Here is a 20,769-nt window from a genome sequence, read left to right on the forward strand (position 1 = left end):
GGCATTTTCAAACAAGAACCTCAGAGCTTTCTACTGTGAGATGCCCCCCTCACACTTGGAAACAAATATCATATCAAATAAATATCAAACATCATCAGACTACAAAGTCACTCAGCTTTGGTAGTTCTGTAACCTTGGAGCAATCCAAGCACTACTGTATACATTGGAGCCCCAGAGGATGGCAGGCACACACCAAGGTCAGCTATAAAGCTAGATTCGTGACCAGGTGAAATACCAGAAAAACTGAAAATGAATGCTATTTTCTATACAGAGCATCCCAAAATGTCAACCTTCAGTTGAATAATCAAAATTCCCATCCATCAAAATTCATCAGAAATGTGGCGAAGCAAGTCTAGAATAGGCTATCATCTGCCCATCTAGTGACACCTGAGCCACAGCACTGATAAGAATGCAGAGCTGGAGGGGACAGCAGTGGAGGTGTAAGCAACTGTTCTGTAAGAGCCAGAGCACCCAGCAGAAACAAGACCTCAGCTTTGGTACCTGCATTTGAAACCACTTCAATGTTTTACAGAAAACAGAGTATTCTTAAAAAAAGCAGATTTGACTGCTCAGCTTCCAGAGCAGGTTAGTCAGGATGATTATACCACTAAAGGTAAGGAGGGAGTATTTATTTCCCCATTTCATGACATTCAGACAAATCCTGGGAAGGAAGCATTCCCAGTGCCGCCTTCTCAGGCTACAGAAATATTTCTCATAAAAGCATCCCATCGAACCAGTAAACAAACACATGTTGCCACCTGCTAGTGATGGGAAACAACTGTTCACAGCACACTGCAGGAAGAGTAGCACAAACTTCTGGTTGTTCCCTGTACAGTAGGTGCAAACTACTTGTCTAACATGGCAAAGGCAGCAAGAGAAACTTTACAGGTCTCTCAGCCTGTTTAAGATGATACGTTAATTTATATCATTCCTGATTAGATCCAAGTAAATACTTCTGATCTATAAATAAAGCTCCCTGTTGAGGAGCACAAAGCTAATTCAAAACAAGACATTCTTTTCCTGGAATGCGAGCAGCTGTGCAGAAAGTAATTGGGATTGCTAGTCAAGGATTGCTATTTCCAAGTATTCCCCAAGTGAAGACAATTTTCGTTATTCTGCTCTACTATTTCGCTCTATTATTTTCTATTCTACTTCTATCGACAGGATGAAGCAGTAACTCCATGATAATATTAATAAAAGAGTTAGAGCACAGGAGAGGACACTGATTCTATCAGCATGGGAGCCACATCTTTGTCCCACCCTCCCCCAAACGATCCATCTGTTATCTAAGCAAGGATCAGAGCACAAAGCGCTACAATTTCATCCCACAAAACACCATTACAGAATAATCATCCTATGACTATAAAGATCTTGAAAAAGCGAACTCTTAAATGTGCCCAGTGGTCACCCTTGAAGCACTCCTCCCCATTTCCTCTCTCAGCAAATCTTCTGATGTCCTTTATACCTAGCTTATAATCTCACTTTAATTTTCAGTCCATTCCTGAAACTCTGCCATCTGTTATGCTTCAATTGCTGGATCAGTCTGCTTTGCTGTCCAAACAAAAAAAGAAAGATCATAATGTTTTTGACACTGTACGAGTCTCAGCCACAAACTGCAATTTCTCCAGTGAATAAAGTAAAAAAATTAAATTCAACCTCTCAGCATGATCCAACACAGCCCCACCATCCAGCCACTCGGGCTCTTAAAACACTTCATCTTCAGATTTCTGAAAATCAGCATTAAGAATCAGTATTTGTTTACTCTGGCTGTAATCCCCTCTTTATTACTATGTCTCCTGGTAGCCTCCAGTTACAGTAGTTACACAGAACAGAAAGGCGAGAGCTCAAATGATTTTTTCTTCGTACTCACTGTTTGCAATAGGAAAAGTGCTTAATCAGTTCTAAGCGGGAAGTTAAAACAAATTTTTTGTTGGCAAAAAACAGATTAAGTTTTCAGGCTAAAAAAGCATTTTATTTAGAGTTGCTTTCCAAAAAAAAGCAGCCGGGTTTGGATCGTCCTAAAAACTTCTTGTTCAGACTGACGCTGGTAAAACATCTGGGAAGCAGCAATAGCTGTGAATATTTCCCCTTCCAAACTACAGGCAACTCAGCAGAGGAGCTTCATATACCAGGCTGCTCATGGGGTGAATGCAGCTCCTGCAGTCCTTCAAGTCACAAGCTTTGTCCTGTGTAAGTAATGCCAGAACAGAGGCTAAAGTGCTGGGTTTAAGAGCATGAGAAACCAAAGTGACAGCAAAAGAACAGGAGATGGGTTAAAAAGAATGAAACAGAGCACAGAAGATGAGTGTGATTTTACTTTCCCTTCTAAGTTCCACATTTCTTTGTCACTTAATACAAAATTCGGCAACAACTTCTGCAATCCATTTTTCTGAGTTAACAGTGAGTTCCCTGTTAATGAAAATTCCCCTATTTGAAATCACTTTATTGCTGCCAAAAGCATCATTTAAAAACACGGAACACATTCTAGTTTTATATTAAGTATATATTAAGTTTTATATCTGCTCGGAGATATGATTTAGCAGAGTGTTGTTAGAGTTCGGGTACTGTGGTTAGGCTGCAGTTGGAACTGATGATCTTTAAGGTCTTTTCCAACCTGAAAAATTCTATGATTCTATGATTAAGAGTTTTGAAAATTCACGTATTTCTTTGATATAGAAAAGCTATTGAGTGACTTTAAAATACCAAAGTCTTCATATTCAACCAACCAACCAGCAATACTTTGCATAGCTTTGCACAGCAAAACTTGAGATTAAACTTGACTCATGAATACAACACCGTTTGTGCATGGCAATTCTGTTTCAAGGCTTCTCTTCTTTGTGTGTCTTTCAATTATGTTTCATTGCATATAAAACTTATTTGACACAATTAAATCAGATTAAAGTAATATGATTAACAGTGCAAAAGCAAGCATGCCAAAGTTAGGAAACATTAAAATTAGAAAGTAACACGGTCTGCATTTTTCTAAATGCAAAGCATTACAAGAGAAATTACATTTACAAATTCTTTCCTGCCCTATTCAGCAAGAATGTGTTGTACACAATTCAAATCCTGCTTTGAACAAATTCCTAATGTGCTTTTCTTTGGCACTTTCCACTATAATGCTTAAACGCTCACGTTCATGTAACCTGCATAGAGAAGGAAGGATATTTTCCAATCTGTGAAATAAGTAAATGAAGGCAGAGAAAGGATAGCATCAAAGGTATTAAACTGACTTTGAATAGCTATTATGAGATTTCTAGGCCTAATTTCTCAAAGGACGTGACAGTGAGCAGCAATTCATACAGTCAAACATCTAAGCCCCGTGTTAAAGTTCCCAAGGTATGGTCAGGCAGCTAGTAAGTCAACATGACAGCCCACCGCTGCTAAGGAAGCCAGTCATCATTCTTCTCCTTCTGCTCCTCCATATGAGAGACTCCAGCCTTTATTTGTACAGTTTGCTATTTGACCATTCAGCAAATCAATCTCACACACACAAAAAAATTTAAACTGAGATAACAACAACAAAAAAATCATTGTCTTCTGTTGACTTTGTGAACTCAAGTATTCATTAAGCAGTCTGGCAAGCAAAAGACTGGACACGAAGGAAGAAAAGTTGATAGGGCACCAGGAAGGGAACAGGGTTTCACCCCCGCAGGAAGGCAGTCCTGTTGGGTCGGCTCACACAACCCATCCAGCCAAGGGATCACCTGCTACGCAAACTGACTGCAGGGACCTGAGATCGGGCTGCCCAAACTGGCAGCTGCCCCTGGAAGAAGGGGCAGTCAAGAACCCTTTCAGCATTGCAACAGGAGAGAAAAGAAAAATCCATCCCGTTTCCTCAGTAAACAGATTTTCTGCATTTGATTTTGATACCCACCACAGCTGCAATTCCATGGGAAGGGATTTATCCAGAAGAACTCACTGCTCTGCAAACCACACACGCTCCAGTTTTTTGCAGTACCAGGTAAAGGGACTCACAGGCCAATACCTCTTTAGCCACAGTTCTGAACTGACCTTTCCACACAGCTGACTGCGGGACTTAATAAACGGGCCCCACCAAAAACATGCACAAACAAGAAGCAACCCATCCTGCACGCTGACTAAGGCAGAAATCCTGCTGACAGCAGAAGGTACAAGCAGCTAATGGAAGATGCCATCACAGCGAAGAGCAGACTTTATTTTATCTGAAATACCAACACATGTTAAATTCAGAGGGCTTTCCTTTGGAGGCTTACTGTATTTTAATATGCAATGCATATATTCTTTGAGCCCAGTTTTTAAAACCAACCAAAGGAACACAAATTCCTTCCAATGGAGTACTACTGAGAGCCCAAAGTTGCAGTTATGCTACATGGACATTGCCAGCTTTGGACTAAGACCACAAAGAAACAGATCCAAATTGTCCTTGGGCAAGATGACGAGGCCACAGGCTTCCTTCTGGAAATGCTTCCAGCCGCGCTGATGCAAATGTTCCCAAGAATGCAAGGTGGAACACGGCACCAAAATGGTTTTTCTTTAAAAAAAAAAAACAAGGAACCACCACCTTAAAGCACAGTTTACTTCACCAGTAAAGTTTATACAGCTGAAAGACATTAGATGTTTTTGGAGGATAAGGGAGGAAGGAACAGCAAATTGTCTTTTTACACATGAAACAACACAATGCTGTCCCAGTGGACCTGCCCCAGTGGGTTTCTTTGCCCCTTGTCTGGATTCAGCACGTGATCTCCGCTTTGGAAACACGAACAAGTAAGCATCTGAAAGATTTAACAGTTCAAACATTCACTTTCTAATTTTCAGCTCCCTTGTTCTTATTTTGACAGCAATGTTAATCCTAATGGACTACAGGTTCACAGGCAGAACCTACTTACTGAGGTTTTTATTTGGATGAAATGACTTTTTCAGGTCGGGGTCAAATTCCAATGAATTATCAAATCTGAAATAATTCCAAACTCAATCCTTCCCATTTTCTGCCCAACAATGGAAAGGTGGAACAGCTCCTCCTCTTTCAGCCATTTCTCAGCTGCAGAGATTCCTCTGAATACCCACAAACAAATGTAAGGTTCTTTTGGACACTAGTGGTTCCCAACCAAGGTATAAATTCTGACAACCCAACATTTCACATACCCTGGATCACAAACATCACTGATGTTACGTAGCTGAAGGATCAGATTTTAGTTCAACTCCTCGTTATCCCCTTTGGGCTGGAGAAATAATTTCTTTAAAGGATTCTTGAACTACAACCAATTCCACAAACATTTTAATTTTAGAATTAAATCAAGGTGTTGTTTTTTTTCTTTTTACTTCTTTATGTGCAACATCCCATATTAGTAGAGAATTCACACAAATCATATATTTATATTATACATATAGAATTCACACAAATAGCCCAAAAGGTTTATGTTGGAGCTGTTAGCCACAAACTGCTCAATCCAACAATAATGTAGACGATTTCAGTGACCAAATCCCGAAAGTTCTTTTTAAATCAAAATAAGTCTTTTTCATTTAGTTGTTTTTAACAGCAAAACTCCTGACTAAGCCGTATCGCCAAAAGAAACAAAGGATGTTTGCTTGAAACACCAGAAAGAATTTGTGTTGTTTGCTTTGTTCAGTCCTTGGGAAGGCAGACCAATGCCTGTGCTGATGGCTGGTCACCAGGACATGGTATCCAAATCCATACAACTTTTTGTTTTTGCGTTACTTATGGCTTTACTTGCTACAAGTAACAGGCAATCAAATAGGAATCCAAGTGTTTTACAGACCTTAACATCCAAAAGCTTTTTATATACTTCAAGTCCTCCTTGAAAGAACCAAATATATTGCAAAGTTTCACAAGATCAGAGACTCCTCATTCAGTCTTCAGCATGCTAAGTTCAGGCTGAGCACCACTCTAATCAGTCATCAATGGAAGACCAACTCATTTCTACAGAGCTCCTACAATTTCATTTCATAGAAGAATAAAACAGCATAAAAATATTTGACAGCTATTTTTAGAATACTTGAGTTATTTCTAACAAAAGACTGTGTAATCCTCATATACAAATGCTATCATTTAAAAAACACCTACATTGCAAGAAAAGCTCAAAACAAACAAAATCATTACCTTATATTCCTCCATTCCCCTCTCCTTTAATAACTTATAAACCGTACTCAGTGTGAAATACATACTCCAAATGCCTGAACTATGAAATATCCTGATACACTATTTAAACTTCATTTATTCCTGAATGAAAAGATATTAAAACGTGTTGAAACTCACATGTAAAATGCTTGTGAATGAGACAAACTTTAATCACAGAAAGGAGAGAGCAATAAATATTTCTGGGAGTCAGCATACTTTTTCCTGCACTTTCCCCCGTAGCTGTTTACACACCGAGAATGAAAAACAATGAATGCAAATTTATGAGTAATTCTAGTCACACAATGAGATACTCATTATTTCAAATTGTACCATGCAAGAATTTACAAAACAATCTGCAAATTCTCTGTTCCAGCCTCCTCAGAAGAACAGGAGTGAAACAGTACAAGCTATAAAGTTAAGGTTTAGTTACCACAAATATATTCTTGGTTCATTTTTAATATACTGAAGAGATTCAACTGTAACAAAAAGTACCAAAAAAGACAAAGTAAATGATGCAATGAACTACTTGCAAATTTTTGTTAGAGTTATTTTACACCCATTTTTCATGTATGAGATTTCAGGGATCACTCTGACAGCCTAACATGACTAATTAGTAAGGCACTACTTCAAAACAAGCAATGGTACAGCACAAGAATACCTGCGTATCATTTCTTTGTGCACTGTTTATCTATTTTATTGCTTAGCTAACATTAACGAGCACCACAACTTTATGACTAACATGCAGCCGCTGCACGGATTAAGCCAGAAAGGAATGCAAAACATAGCACAGCAGGCTTAGGGGGAACTTTATTTTCAATAAACAGTAACAATTAGATGAATCTACTGAACGGTCTGTAGTTATGATACAGGTCAACAGGGACATTATCCCTCAGCTAAAAAGCAGCATAAAAAATTCTGAATACAGAACACAGTAATGAGTTATTTGAATAGAGAGCTAAGGAAATCTATGACTCTAAGAGAAGATGCAACATATCGTACTGATTTATCTTGATGAGTGGTTCCCCTTATGTGGATATCTACAAACTTGCTTTCTGCTATGGAAACACCAAACTAAGAGAGGAAGGGGGGAAAAAAAACCCAACACCTTAAAAGTTTTAGTCGCTTCTGTGTGCATGAATTCAGTTTGGATTAATTTGAGAACAACCAAACGAATCCCAGGCCCTGCCATGCTAACATAGCGCATTCCACAATGCCTTGCTTTCAGTTTCAGAACCACATGAAGCGCTGCCATGTTTCCATGGGCTATTTTGGCAACAGAATGCACACAATTCTTCAAGCTGTCCAAAAGGAAGTTCTGAAGAATTAACCTTTAAGAAGAGGCAGACAAAAAGAACCGAGCTTAGAAGTTCAAATAATTCTTCATTCCTACGGTAAAATTCAAGAATTTAACTTCCCGTCAGGCACTGAAAGCCGTCTGGGAAATAGCTTTATTAAACCTTTGGATTAATGAACAGTTCAAATTACACAGTCTAAACAACATTTACTTATTTCCACATCAAAAGTTTGATTTTTTTTTTCAAATACCGAGTAAATGCATTTCAGCACAGGCACTTTTTAAGTGAATCTGCTGTTTTAAAAAAATAAAAAATAAAAATAAAAAATACTTGAGTATACATTTGTAGCAGATAGAACCTTAAAAAAATACAGTCATTATTGGGTGCCTGCTTTTAATTAAAGTTCATTTGACCGATTTCAACAGACTGTTTCTGTAGGTGGGCCTCTTAACATCCAACTTAATTAGGCCTCACCAACTAACCCTGGGGCCATGAAGAATGAAAGGAAAGTTACTGTTTCTCAAGGGTAACTTTAGGCTGTCTGTACATACACCATGAGATAGACAAAATCAATTCTTTCCATCCTGAAACTGTAGGAAGGATTGTTCTTATTGTGAACAGATAAATCCAACCATCGCATTTTAGGGGACAACTTTCAGGTGGACCAATAAATTCTCAAGGCTCTTAATGGGTTACTGCTGGTGTCTTACACTACGCCAGAAGGATACTCGGACATTTTCTCATTAAATCTCCCATCTATAAGTGGGAAGAAAAATTAAGAGTGCAAACAGAAAAGAGCCCGGACCATGCACCTGAACTCCCACCCACCTCCTGGAGACTCAGCAGTGGGAATTAGCACACATGGCCGAGCAAGAATATATTCCAGTGCTGAACTTCTATTACATAAGGACGAATTGCACAATTACATAACACTAGGTCAACAGCTTTGGAAATTAACAAGAAAAAAAATCTTTAAAAACTCTACTTTCAGAGAAAACAACTTCATTCATGTGGAAGCATGAACATAATGAACTCCCAAATACTTCAGCGATATAGTCACGAATAAAACCACGAGGGCTGAATAAGCATTTACCCAAACGCACTTAGAGAGTTTATAAAATAGCAGGCCACACCAGATTAAAAAACCCACAGGAGGAAAATGCTCCAGAGCTGTCCCTCCTATCGTTAAAAGGCCAAATCACAGAAAAGCTGGCGCGTTCTGAAGAGACATTTTTTCAAAAGCAATGAAAAACGAAGCACAGATCGCCCCAACTCATTGACTGGTGCTGCTAAACAGCTGCATACTAATGGCCTTGCATACATTACAAGTGTTAGAGAACACTCTGAAATGAACAGACAACTTGAATCTTGGCAAACGGATGGAATATAACGCTTACAGAGTCATACTGGAAAGTAGTTAAACATGCTAATTAGCACTGATAGTTCACTGCCACACAACACACACCCAAAATGAAAAAACAAAGATGAATGTTGACTAGGAATTTTCTGTCTTTCCTTACAAACCACAATAAAAAGGTGACAAATACGCAGACTTCTCACGCTTGTGCTACTCTGTTCTTTGGCTCATAGCAAAAAAAAACTGGGAGAGCTCAAAGGGTCGCCTGGCCATTCCCTTCCCAAGCTCTGCTCAGCCATACTTCTGTCATTCCTGACACAAGTTGGCCAAACTGCAACTTAAGGTCTCGGTTAACACCAACTGCAAGGACTGCCAAGCGGCTGGTCCCAGCGTTTCTGTATCATTATGCTGTAAGATAAAATAAAATCTGGTTTATTTCAGTAAAGCTCAACCTGACTGACTCATCCTGAGATACAAGTCCATCGTTTCTCATACTCCCCGCTATGACCCTTCAGCAACTTCTTGCGCACCTGAAAGCTGTTACTTCAGCCCTTCCTAAGCTCCTCTTCACATTAACTCCTTTTATTCCCGTCTCCAAGTCAAGATTTTCTAGACTTAAGCTTACCCAACAATTAAATGCATCTCACATCTTGCTGTTTGTAAAGAAACTGTAAATCCAGACTACTACAGAGTGCCAAACAAGCAAACAAAAAGTCTTCAAAGAATCTTGAAGTATTTCTTCATTTACATAATTTTGCCTTAATAATAAAACGCCTGCTCAAAATAAAGTCAAAAGAAAACACTGCTTTTAAGAGCAATTCATCATAGAGAAATAGAAAAGGCCACACAGCTTGCTTAAAGCAAAACTGAAAACTTCTCTGGTAGATAATTTTCAGACTTTCAGTCTGAATTTTCCTCAGTACTAAAGAGCTGTACATAACAGGCCTAATTATTGCCTGTTCAGTCTGAGAGAAAGGCCTATTAGCCAGACTCCTGTGTGAAAGCTGTTTGCTTTAACTTTTGTTGACTTCTCACAGATATTCAGCCCTACATTTCTGGACACCTACCAAGAAGACCTCAAGTGAAACTGGGAAGGAATACACAAGAATCCTGAAGGCATTATCTCAATTTCATGCCAGTGATTACTTGGCCATACCAGCACAAAAGATCACTGAAATTTTCCCTGTTGATTCCAGTGGCAGTGCAAGAAAAATATTTGGCTTTGGTAGGAATAAGCCACAAGAGCATCAGTGGATATGTTTTAATACCAAACAGATGTCAACTATGTCTTTTATGGCTTGATAGTGTTCAACTGTGCTGCAAAAGTTACTAAAACATAGAGCAAATACAGCAGTTCTTCTTTTACTTTCCGGGTCTAAACCATCTTTGTAGTTTATCAATTAGAATCCAAATCCATTAAATCCACAGAAAAAGGTAGAAGTGTCATGTAAATGTTACTATCATGTTAATCCATCAGCATCAGATAAGACAAGTTTTCTATGACAAACTGAATGCAGAACACAAATTTGAATGTCATCTCTAGCTCATAAATTCTCTGCCATCTGAATATAATAAATGCCATCTGAGGATCCGTACTAAAAGCAGTAAGTGTCCATTCCAGAAGCTCCAAGCCATTTCCATGACATCAGACCCTTGTTTTAACACAAACTTTCAGGACACTTGAGGGTTTGATTCTTTTCCCAAGGGTCTCAATATCAATACCTCACCCAAATAAGCAGTTCAGATGAAAAACAGACATAGAACTAGAACTAAATTTAATGCTTGCTTCAAGGTTATAAGATTAACTAAGAATGTTATTTTTCCAAGTTGAATGAGATGCACACTCTCAAAACTCCTCCTGTTTCAGAGCTCTCACAAATACTTAAAGAAGAAAGATACTTTGGTGAATAATAATATCATTGCATAACTCTTAACATAACCCACATGGATGCAATGACCCACAATGAAGACATTCTACAGTTGAAAAGTTGAAAATTGAGAACTGTCACCACATCATTTTTTTGTTATTCTGCTTTTACATCTGAAGTATATTACAGGGCATGCAGTTAAAATGAAACTACATTCAGTCGTCTTTACTCCTCTCCCCACATTAAGAATATTTGTCAAAAATAAGGTCATTTTATTTGTTCTTTGACTATGACACACTTGCTCTGAAGGAGCAGAGAGCCATTGAAATTTCCTTCTCTGAGCCTCTATGGGGGACACATACCTACAATGCTGAACCTTCTTTCTTACTAGTATGACAAAAAAGTGAGGTAGATTTTGTTTGAATAACGCAGCCTTGCAGCAACACATCTGCACACTCCTGTTTGGTCCATTGGAGTCCATGAAAGATCTCACTACAGATAAGCGCAGCACATCCACTGCGCTTTTGTTGTACTTCCAAGCATGCACCACTTACAGTTCAGTCCATCCACATCACACTTAAGTACCTGTACTACCAGAAAGATGTTTGCAAGCTTCAACTACTCACTATGTCAATCCAACTCCTATTACTTGAGTCATACTCAAAGAAAAAAAAAGATGGATGTAATATCCAAGAGAAGCAAAAACTGATCTATAAGACATCATAAATATAAATTCTCTATCGATTGAACTCTGTTTCATCTCACACAAGATTTAGCACACGTCTCAAAACAGAAAGTTCTCAAGATCCTTTTTGGATTGTATTTAGGATCTCTGAAAACCCAAACAATGAAAGCTTTTGGCCTGTCAGTTCACATTCCAGATTCTTGTTGGCTCTGGGCTGTGCAGCTGGCAAGATGACAAATTCTTTTCCCACACAAGAACTACAGCAGAAATTCCCCAACACGCACTTAGTATAACCTTCCTAGTTACACAAGAGTCAACCCTGACGAGGGAAGCCTTCATCAGAAAGTCTGCTCTGAAATACATGACTGCCAACAGCCATGACGTGTCTTTCTTTGACTTAAAGTAAAATGCATTTGGTTGAAAGTAACACTATTTATTTTGGTAGAAAGACTAAAGAGGGACAGGATGTTTGCTTATTCTGCTTATGAGTACAGTCTGTCAAGGGTAACAGATAAAACCGGAAAGAAAAAACTGCTGGAAACTATTTTCTTTGATACATCACTTGTACCATACATTACTCATTTTGTACATGTACCTGTTTCATCACTTGTAATAGCAGGCTTTTAAAAATCATTTTCTTCCTTAGAGCATCAGCATACATGGAAAACAAAATGTCCCTGTTACTGTACAGCAATACGTTTCCTTTATTTAAAATTTAAACTGAATTCAGTCTTATTTAACCTTGAGTTTGTCTTATCCACAGGTACACATACGGATCTTGAAAAGTAAGAGGATGCTGTATTGTCATCTAGTGTGGTATGCCGCTGCTTTTATGAGATGTGTTTTCATTGTCAGTCTTGATGTCAGTTTGAACACCGATTTCAAAGAATGTGAATCGAACTGCAAACTGTGAAAACTTTCACAGCAGTGAAACTAAATAATGTAGTCATTAGGATAAAGAGAAATGTCAGCTATTACATCTGGACAGATTATTTTGACAAGTAGCTGGGCATAACACTATTTCAAGATCAGCATTTTACTGCAGTCCTGTGCTGAAGAAATACGTAACATCCCTGTCATCAAAGTGCACCAAATCTAAACCATAACTCTACAGGCATTCTTCAAACAATTCTTATTACATCTATTTGATGTCTATAATACTTCTTGTTTACGCTGTGCCTTTCATTGGGTTGGGCTAGATCAGTTCCAGAGGCCCCTTTCAACCCTTATAATACTGTGATTCCAAAGCTCTAAAGCAGACACTAAGACTGCTAATAACAAAAAAGAGAAAAACAGGTTTACTACCACATCAGATGCTATGCTAACTACCCAAGATGACAGGACAAATTAACATTTGCACCGCATGTTTTTAACCACTTGGCAGTTAACAGCCTGCTTTGGGTGTTTTCCATCCAATACTCAGTGGCTACTATTTGCAATGATAATGACTGTCACTTCTAAGTTAGCATTGGTAATAGCCTATTAACAGAAGGGACTTTTCCACATCACAATAAAATAGCTGTTGGCTCAAAAAAAGAAAAGTCTTGATGACAACTTGAGCTACACTTTGGCTTTGGGGACTTCAATACACAAACAGCTTCTTCCAGAAGTGAAGAAATTTGGTTACTACCATCTACAATCAATTTCATGTCGGTTACCAATTTAGGAAAGAATTCTGAAGCTGCAGTGGGCAATTGCTTAGAAATTGATTCTTGTACCACTAAAAAAGTGCTCTGTGAACCCATTAGTGAAGATGATAAATGTTAAAACAATTTGATAATTTAAGTGTAAAGCTAAATGATGAAATGAAGGCCACACTCTTCCCAGGATACAAAGGTCTGAAATATTACAGTTAAGAATTCAGACAAAAACACCACCTTAATTTCTAAGAAAACAAGATAATCAGCTTATCGTGGAACAGAGCTCTAACTTCAAGAAAAACTTGAAAGAAATTGGCACAAGGTATGAAACAAGGCACTGTTCATTTGCTTTCCAACACTGACGTTTTATTATGAAGATCCTGAGATACTGTCAGAATCCACAGCAAACAACAGTATGGAAACAGGCTGGCACACGTACAGAGAAGTGGCTTCCTGAAAACACTACCAGCAGCCCAGCTGTTCATGTGGTCTGGTGCTCTGCACATTGCAGCATTAACTTTCAACAATCAGAATATCTCATTCACACTTTTAAATCAGTAGAAAAGATTTTAGACTGCATCATCCAAACAATTTGAGGATCACCAACTATCAGGACTCAATCTTGTCCATCGTAATTATGAAGATGGAAAAACACTTACAAAAATCACAACACCAGAACAGAAAACACCGACAAGTATTTCAATGAGACAGAAGTGAAGAAACACTGAGGAACTTTCAGGACTAGTCAGTTTTCATCAGAAGGTGCTGCTGATGTCTTAGAAAGGTCAGCTTAGCATTTTATCTTATATACCTCTCCACACAGAAAACTGCAGCCTACATCTTCAGCTTGCTAACAGACTCCATATTTACCTTAAGATGGATCAAGACAATCACAATCTATTATTTATCACCTCAAGATTAAAAACTGCTGTACCTTTCTTTACCTTATTCAGGCATTGCCCTTACTGGAAATACATCCAAAGGGGCAGAAAATCTTACTGGCATTTCTGGGAAATGAGTGACCAGCAGGCAAAGCTATCGCTGTGGGCTCTGAATTACAAATAATAATAACCATATATTTAGAATATATTGCTGTAAGACAAAACACTATCAAAGTGTGATAAAACTGAAAAAGAAAAAAGAAAAAAAGAGATGTAGTGAAAATCAGAGCTGAAAAAGCAAGCATTCCAAACTCTAAGTGACATTCAAAATTGATTTAAATGTCTGCCATATCTCCTCAGTTAGTGTCTATCAATTTTGCAGTACAATGCTACAGAGAAACTTGAAACTATCCTTTCTTACTACACTACTTACTTACTAGTCTATATACTACACTTCCAGTCCTCTGCAGAATTATACTCCATCCCTTCTCAATGGGAGCAGGGAATATCTTCTGCACTTTTTTTTCCCAGCAGTTCCACAGTCCCTCTTTCTTTCATGGGCAAATAGAGACACAGGAATAGAAAGCAGTGAGACCTACATTTAATTAAGTCCCTTCAAAATAAGTATCAATAAGGTCCAGAAACTTTGACCTACAATCAAAATAAAAGAGAGATTGATTTGATATAGTGATGTCAGGATCAGTAAAGTTAGATTTCAAATTGCTCCTACAGGAATGAATATGTCATCTTGTTTTTGACATCTTCACCAGCCTAACAATTTAGGGCTCACAGTAATACAGTTTATCTTAAATAGATTAGAGGATTTCATCTGCTTAGCTTTTATAGAGCAATGACCCCACCACAATCTTGACTTTCCTCAGTCTGACTTCCCAGGGGGTAAGAATCCGCAGAGCCAGTTTCCTGCCCCACAGTTACTGAGCAGAATGGGAAACGGCAGTTTGCTCAAGAGCTTCTTCCCCAGATACTTTGACACAGGATCTTTAATTTCTGTGCCAAGATTATGGGTGAGCACATCAGCCAATAGGTTCAAGTGTAACAGATGAATCCAACTGCTTCTCTGTCAAAATTCCACTGGTCACTTTCTCCCAGCTCATGCTGGAAGATATTATGGCTTCTGTTTTTCCTATCTGTTCCTACCAGAGGGCTTGAAGAATGATATACTAACTGCATTAGATCAAATTCACATCACTTATGCTGAAAAGCCAGAATGGCTGCGACACTGATATCACTCCCTCACAGCAGCAATGGAGGGTAAAAGGAGAGTGGATGTTTAAAAAAAGGAAACAACAACAACCAAAAAAAAGATAATATGCTTAAAAGTACTTCAGATAATCTATTAATTTATTACTGACTTCCACCTCTACTTTTCTGTCATACGGTAGCATAAACAACAACAACAAGGGATTGCATCCATGCGCACATACATTTGGCAGTTAAAGATGTAAGAAAATATCATGCTGTGTTTTTCTTGGAGGAGCATCAGGCAGCAAAACAAGGAAAAGGAGGCAGATTAGGACAGATTTAAGAAAAAGGGGCACACAAAAGCTTTAAAACTGTCATTATTTCCCTGCAAAATACAGGGATGTTATTCCAACCTCCACAGGCATTACCAGTTCACAACCTCACTGGTTACCTTTCCTCACCCCAAGCATGGTTAGAAAGGCAGAGAAATGCGTTAAAAACAAAGCAATAGCTGTAATGATTTCCACAGAAAACACACCCGATCTTTATTGTTTTAAAGGGAAACCATCAACAGTCGTAGTTCTAAGATTTACCAAGCTAAGAAACATCCGAATCTTCCAGACAGGGCACAGAGTTTCTCAAAGCCAGAAATGCCTTCTCCTTACCCACACTTCTTACTGAGAAAGATAAACAGAAGCTGACTGGATACAAAAACTTTTATTTATCCTATTATTTATGTTCTAAGACATATTCCAGGCACTGTGTAGAGAGAAAATATCATTGTATAAACAAAGTGCACAAACTAAGTCATATTGGCTTGTTCTTCAGATGAAGAAAAAAAAAAAAATTCCTGACAAATGGAAAACTGTTGGAGATGTTTTATTTTTAAGGTTCCGATGATTTGTTTAGAATGAACGTATTCTTCAAACAACAAAATTGTATTTTCAAGTGTTTGGGTCTTTATCAACTGCACCCAAGAACAGAATGCAGCAGGTGACCATTTTCAGTAACAAAATATAGACTGTAGTAGGTGAAGGTACTAACAGATAATTCAAGAGAAACATGTGAAGGAAACAGTGGAATTTTAAGATGCAACTTGTATTTCCAACTACAGTTCCTTCAATTTCATATTTACCTGCTCCTCTCAGGCAAGGCTTTATTGATAAAATTTATCAGCCCTTGGCAAATCACCATACCGTGAACTGTGATGAATAACCTGTACGGGCTAACAGTTCACTCTAATTCTTTCTAAACTTTGTTTCATGTTCTTTTAGCACTAAGCTATTCCATACACCCTACACTGCACCTGAAATCCATTTAGATAGCTTTACACGAAGTGAAAATGGAGTGAGAATCATCTCTCCAACACCTTCGAACAGCTCATCCTTTGCATTCCATGGAAGAATTTCCACACACGTTTCCACTGCACGTACAAGCAGAACGCAATGAATACTGTAAAACTTAATCCTGCAAACCTTCACTCAACTTCTGAAGATCCAGTGACTTAACTGAAACTCGTCATCTATTTGAGCTCAAACACAGCTGTTTGCAGTGAAATTCTCAATTTCTTGTCTTTGCAATCTTTGAATACAACTGAGAAGGCCAGAAGCTCCCCCCCCTCAGCTAACACAAGCAGTCTCACTGGGGAAATAGAGTGTCCTTTCCCTCCCCCAACCCAGCATCCTAAGATGATGCTAAAACTACACTTCTGGTTGAGTCTCAGCAGAACAGCTGAGCAAGTCAGTTAAGAGAGTCTTGTCCTAAATATTAAGAGACTGATACTCTGTCAGTACTCAATATTGAGGTGTGAATCAGCCACCTGATAACCAGCTACTTAGAGAGATTCAGAAATAGCCATATTCTGGAAATACCTCATCAGCCCTATCCCTGGGATTCTTCCTGGATACACTTTATTATGAAATAACTAGTGATTTATACGTATATTTTAGTAATTAATGACTTTCCTTGCAAACATTAAAGCATTCCATGAGTAAATACCATGCACTGGTTGTGTGTGTCCCTCTAACACAAAAATACTGCTTGTCCCAAAATTTCATCAAAAGATACTGAAGTACTGCAGAAGGAACAAAGGCAAATGGATTTGACCCAATCCAATAGCAAAGCAGACACTTCCACTGTCTTATCCACGAGGCTGTACAGTGTCCTGAACGTGACTTACCAAGCATACATATATCTCTTAACACACAGTGCGGCCACATAAAAAATGATAAAACAATTCAAAAATACATTGAACAATTAAGTTAATTATCACGCATCAGCAGCTAGATCTGAGTTTCGCTCTAGTGTATGGAAGCTTTTTGTGTCAATATAAAATTTCATCAGAAATAATGATTATTAATGCTATAACAATGTACTTACTCCATTCTAATGTCAACTCCAACAAAAGACAAATGCAAACTATTGTCCCCTACTCCACCAATAAGGAATCCTTTTCTTTCTCTGTCTCCCACTTAGGGCAAAATATCATTCTGTGTGTTTTAATATTTTACAAGGAACAACAACTTAAAAAGAAAAAAAAAAATGAATAAAATTTGTGGTCTCTATTGTGAAAAAGATCCCTAATCAATGTGAATTACAGGGCAGTTGGGCCTATTCTTTTTCAGCTTGCCTAAAGTCCAAAAATGCATGTTCCATTCACATGTATGATATGGTAAAGCACTATAGAAGTGAATGGGCTTTTCTGAACAGTATCTGATAACACATCAACAGCTGAGAAAGGAAAGCATGGGATTGTGACCCACAAAGGGTTAAAGAGGTTTCCTAGCAAATACACAAACATCTTCGGAGTTTTAACATCAAGCGTATGAACTATGCTGAATTCCTAGATCTCCTGTGGACTTCCACAGGTTTTCTTTCCAATCACTACATTAGCAGGGAGTGGAAACTCAGAGCTTTTATATATATATATATATATATATATATATATTTATTATTATTATTTATTTATTTTAAATCAAAGTTGCTTCTAATACATGGCCTAACATCTTGAAAGTTTTAACCTTTGTGACTAGGAAGCTGAACACCTCTTATTCCCAACATGTCTCTACACTGTAAGAGTGCGTGTACTGTGATAAATAATCCATCCCTACTGGAAACGAAGCCTGACCTCTTTCTGTTTCCTATGTATTCCCAGTAGCCATTAATTTGTAACCCAAGAAATTCCCAGAACACACAACTTACATGCATGCATGGCGACCCTACCCACATAACCCCCTCAGCATGATCTCAAATTCCTCCATGGAAAGCCCAGGGTAATGCTGCACCCTCTCAACTCAAGGAAAACCAGGAACAAGGTCAAAGGCTGGTCTGGCTGCAGTTCAGACTCCCCCAATATTTACTGGCTAAAATAGTTAACACTGATTTACTTTCCCCACTTCACATGACCGCCATTTTTGAAGTTTTTCAAAGAAACCCTCCATACGTATCAGATGTGTGTTGGAAAATAGGAACGCCACGCAATCCAAATAATCAATATTGCTTTATTCTGCAATAGCCTAAAATGAGTTAATTCAGAATATCAGACTTACCTGATTTTTATTCTGTCACTTGGTAAAGATCTATGCTGGGTTTTGATTATTTGTTTTTCTTGGAGTAGGAGGATTATTTTCATGTGGAGAGGATTGATTTCATTCCTGCGTGAGCTGCTGTTGATATTCCCAAGCAGAAAGATTCCTTTCTAGAATTATCATCAATATATATCACGGGAGTGTTTACTTCCATCCTGCCTCTGTTCTAAAAGCCTCCTCTGTGCTATTTCCCAGAGCAAGGCTACAGGTCCCCTGCTCAAAATTTCTCTGTAGATTCTCTAATCCTTTTCTCCTTAATCTCCATGATACAAAAAGAAATCCACATATGCATGGTCTGTGAGAGGCTAAGTAACTTTACCTCTCACCATAGTTACCACATCTGATTTAACCACTGGCTCCGGACATTGAATCATTGTTCTTTAAGATTAAAGATTTTTATTTATGTATGCCTTGATACGTTCAACAAGCATCAAATCCTAAAAACAGATTGATTTTAGTATCAGTAGTAGATGATTACATCTCAATTTATGCAACCGCAAGAGAACATGCCAGCCACCTCTGCTGTTTCTGTACTGTGTTGTTTTCCAGGATCTCAGAAGCTCCAACGTTTAAACGTGTTACTATGACTGTTATTAAAAAGATTTTCAGCCTAATTCAATTCTTGGAATGGTTCTGAAGCAATTTTACATTCAGGTTTTCATCTGTGTGCCCAACTATTCCATTACACTTTTTTGTCTCTCATGGTAACCGATTTTATTTGACTTAACAGAAGCTGTTCAAATATTTAAAGGCACTCCGAGATGGCAGGAGTTTATCTAGGAGCATACATGTTGTGTCACAGATATTCCTTTCCTCGTTCTTACTCGCTGCCTTGTGTTTTTTTTTTCCCCTCCCTAGGAAACAAACGAGCTCTGGACCGGCCCCACCGCACCGGGAACGTGCTCACTTCATCTGTTTATGCGAATATTCAAGTTACAATGGGCACATTTGGAAATTACAAGCTCGGCAGTTAAAGCAGATGCTTCTTACGTTCCTTCATATGCACGGTATCCCTCTGCCAGGATCGGCGAGCGCAAGAACTAAACTATAAACATCTGCAACACCTCGCCGTTTTGTTAACATTCTTGCACACATTTCCTTGCTAACTCCAAAAAGGCACAACGGTGTAAAAACGGGGAAATCGGGAACATCTGGGCGATAGCGACGGCAAACGGAATGAAACATGAATAAACAAAAACATGGCGAAAGTGGCCTGGGGTTGTTACACTGTCAGATCATTTTTCCAAGCCCAACATCAAGGCTTTTGTTACAACCAAAGCGGTCATTTGCATGGAGAACCAACAGGGTTTCTTCTTCTTCAGCGTTTCCCGACCGTAACACACATTCGCTCTCCCCGACACACACACACACACACGCAGGAAAAGCTTCTCTCTGGCAAACAGCCCCCGAAACGCACACATATTCGCAACTACGGAACCCGAGGATCGCGAGCAACGCTCCGCATACCGAACGCTTCGCTACCGAGGCGGAATTTCGGCAGAAAAACAACAGACAAACCTTTGGAGCGCTGCCCCAGCCGGAGTTGCTCTCCCTCTCCCTCTGCTCGGCTGTTACTGACAAGATCAGGCTGAGATGAACAAGTCCCCGCTCCTCCAGCCTCGTTGCTCTGCTCTTCCCACCCGCTCCGGGCTTTAAATAATGGCAAACTTTCACAAAGTTAAAAAATGCCCTGAATTAAAGCAACGCGAGGCACAATGACAGGAAAGCAGACAACGCAGCCTGGACAATCACTGCAGCAGCACGAAGGGCACTACTCTGTAGTTAGGGCTGTGTCAGCACTTTCTTCCTCAGCCCCCCCACTTCTCAGGGGCTGCGACTCAGAGCAGCGACAAAAGTGCTCACGGTTACAACGGGGGTTTCAAGGCGAGCCCCCTCCCCTGTGCATCCGAACCCACCCATTCACATCACTCACAAAGTTACAGGAGCGCAGCAGGCTGAGCACTTTCATCACTGCAGCACATCCCAAGTGGTGGTGGTGTTGTTTTTTAATGTAAACAGGGCTCTTTGAAAAATGACATTTCACAAGCATTTTATCTACATTGTGTATTTTGGCCCCTTCTGTCTGTCTATCTATCTATATACATATATATAAAAATCAAAGTAAATTCACAAAT

General features: G+C 38.9%; 1 protein-coding gene across 5 annotated transcripts in view; it reads right to left on the bottom strand.

Moving 5' to 3' along the window:
- Positions 1-20,769, bottom strand: part of CTBP1 (C-terminal binding protein 1) — a 207,180-nt gene that overhangs the window by 182,302 nt on the left and 4,109 nt on the right. The window contains exon 1 of one of the 5 annotated variants that reach the window (XM_072334000.1): positions 20,153-20,573. The exons of 3 other annotated variants lie outside the window; for them this stretch is intronic. The gene's annotated coding sequence lies outside the window, so the exon portion shown is untranslated. Of the gene's footprint in view, positions 1-20,152; positions 20,574-20,769 lie in introns of those variants that run through there. One more of the 5 variants, XM_072334002.1, reaches the window with a different exon arrangement.

This window comes from Excalfactoria chinensis, chromosome 4 (assembly GCF_039878825.1).
Source record: "Excalfactoria chinensis isolate bCotChi1 chromosome 4, bCotChi1.hap2, whole genome shotgun sequence".
Taxonomy (NCBI): Eukaryota; Metazoa; Chordata; class Aves; order Galliformes; family Phasianidae; genus Excalfactoria; species Excalfactoria chinensis.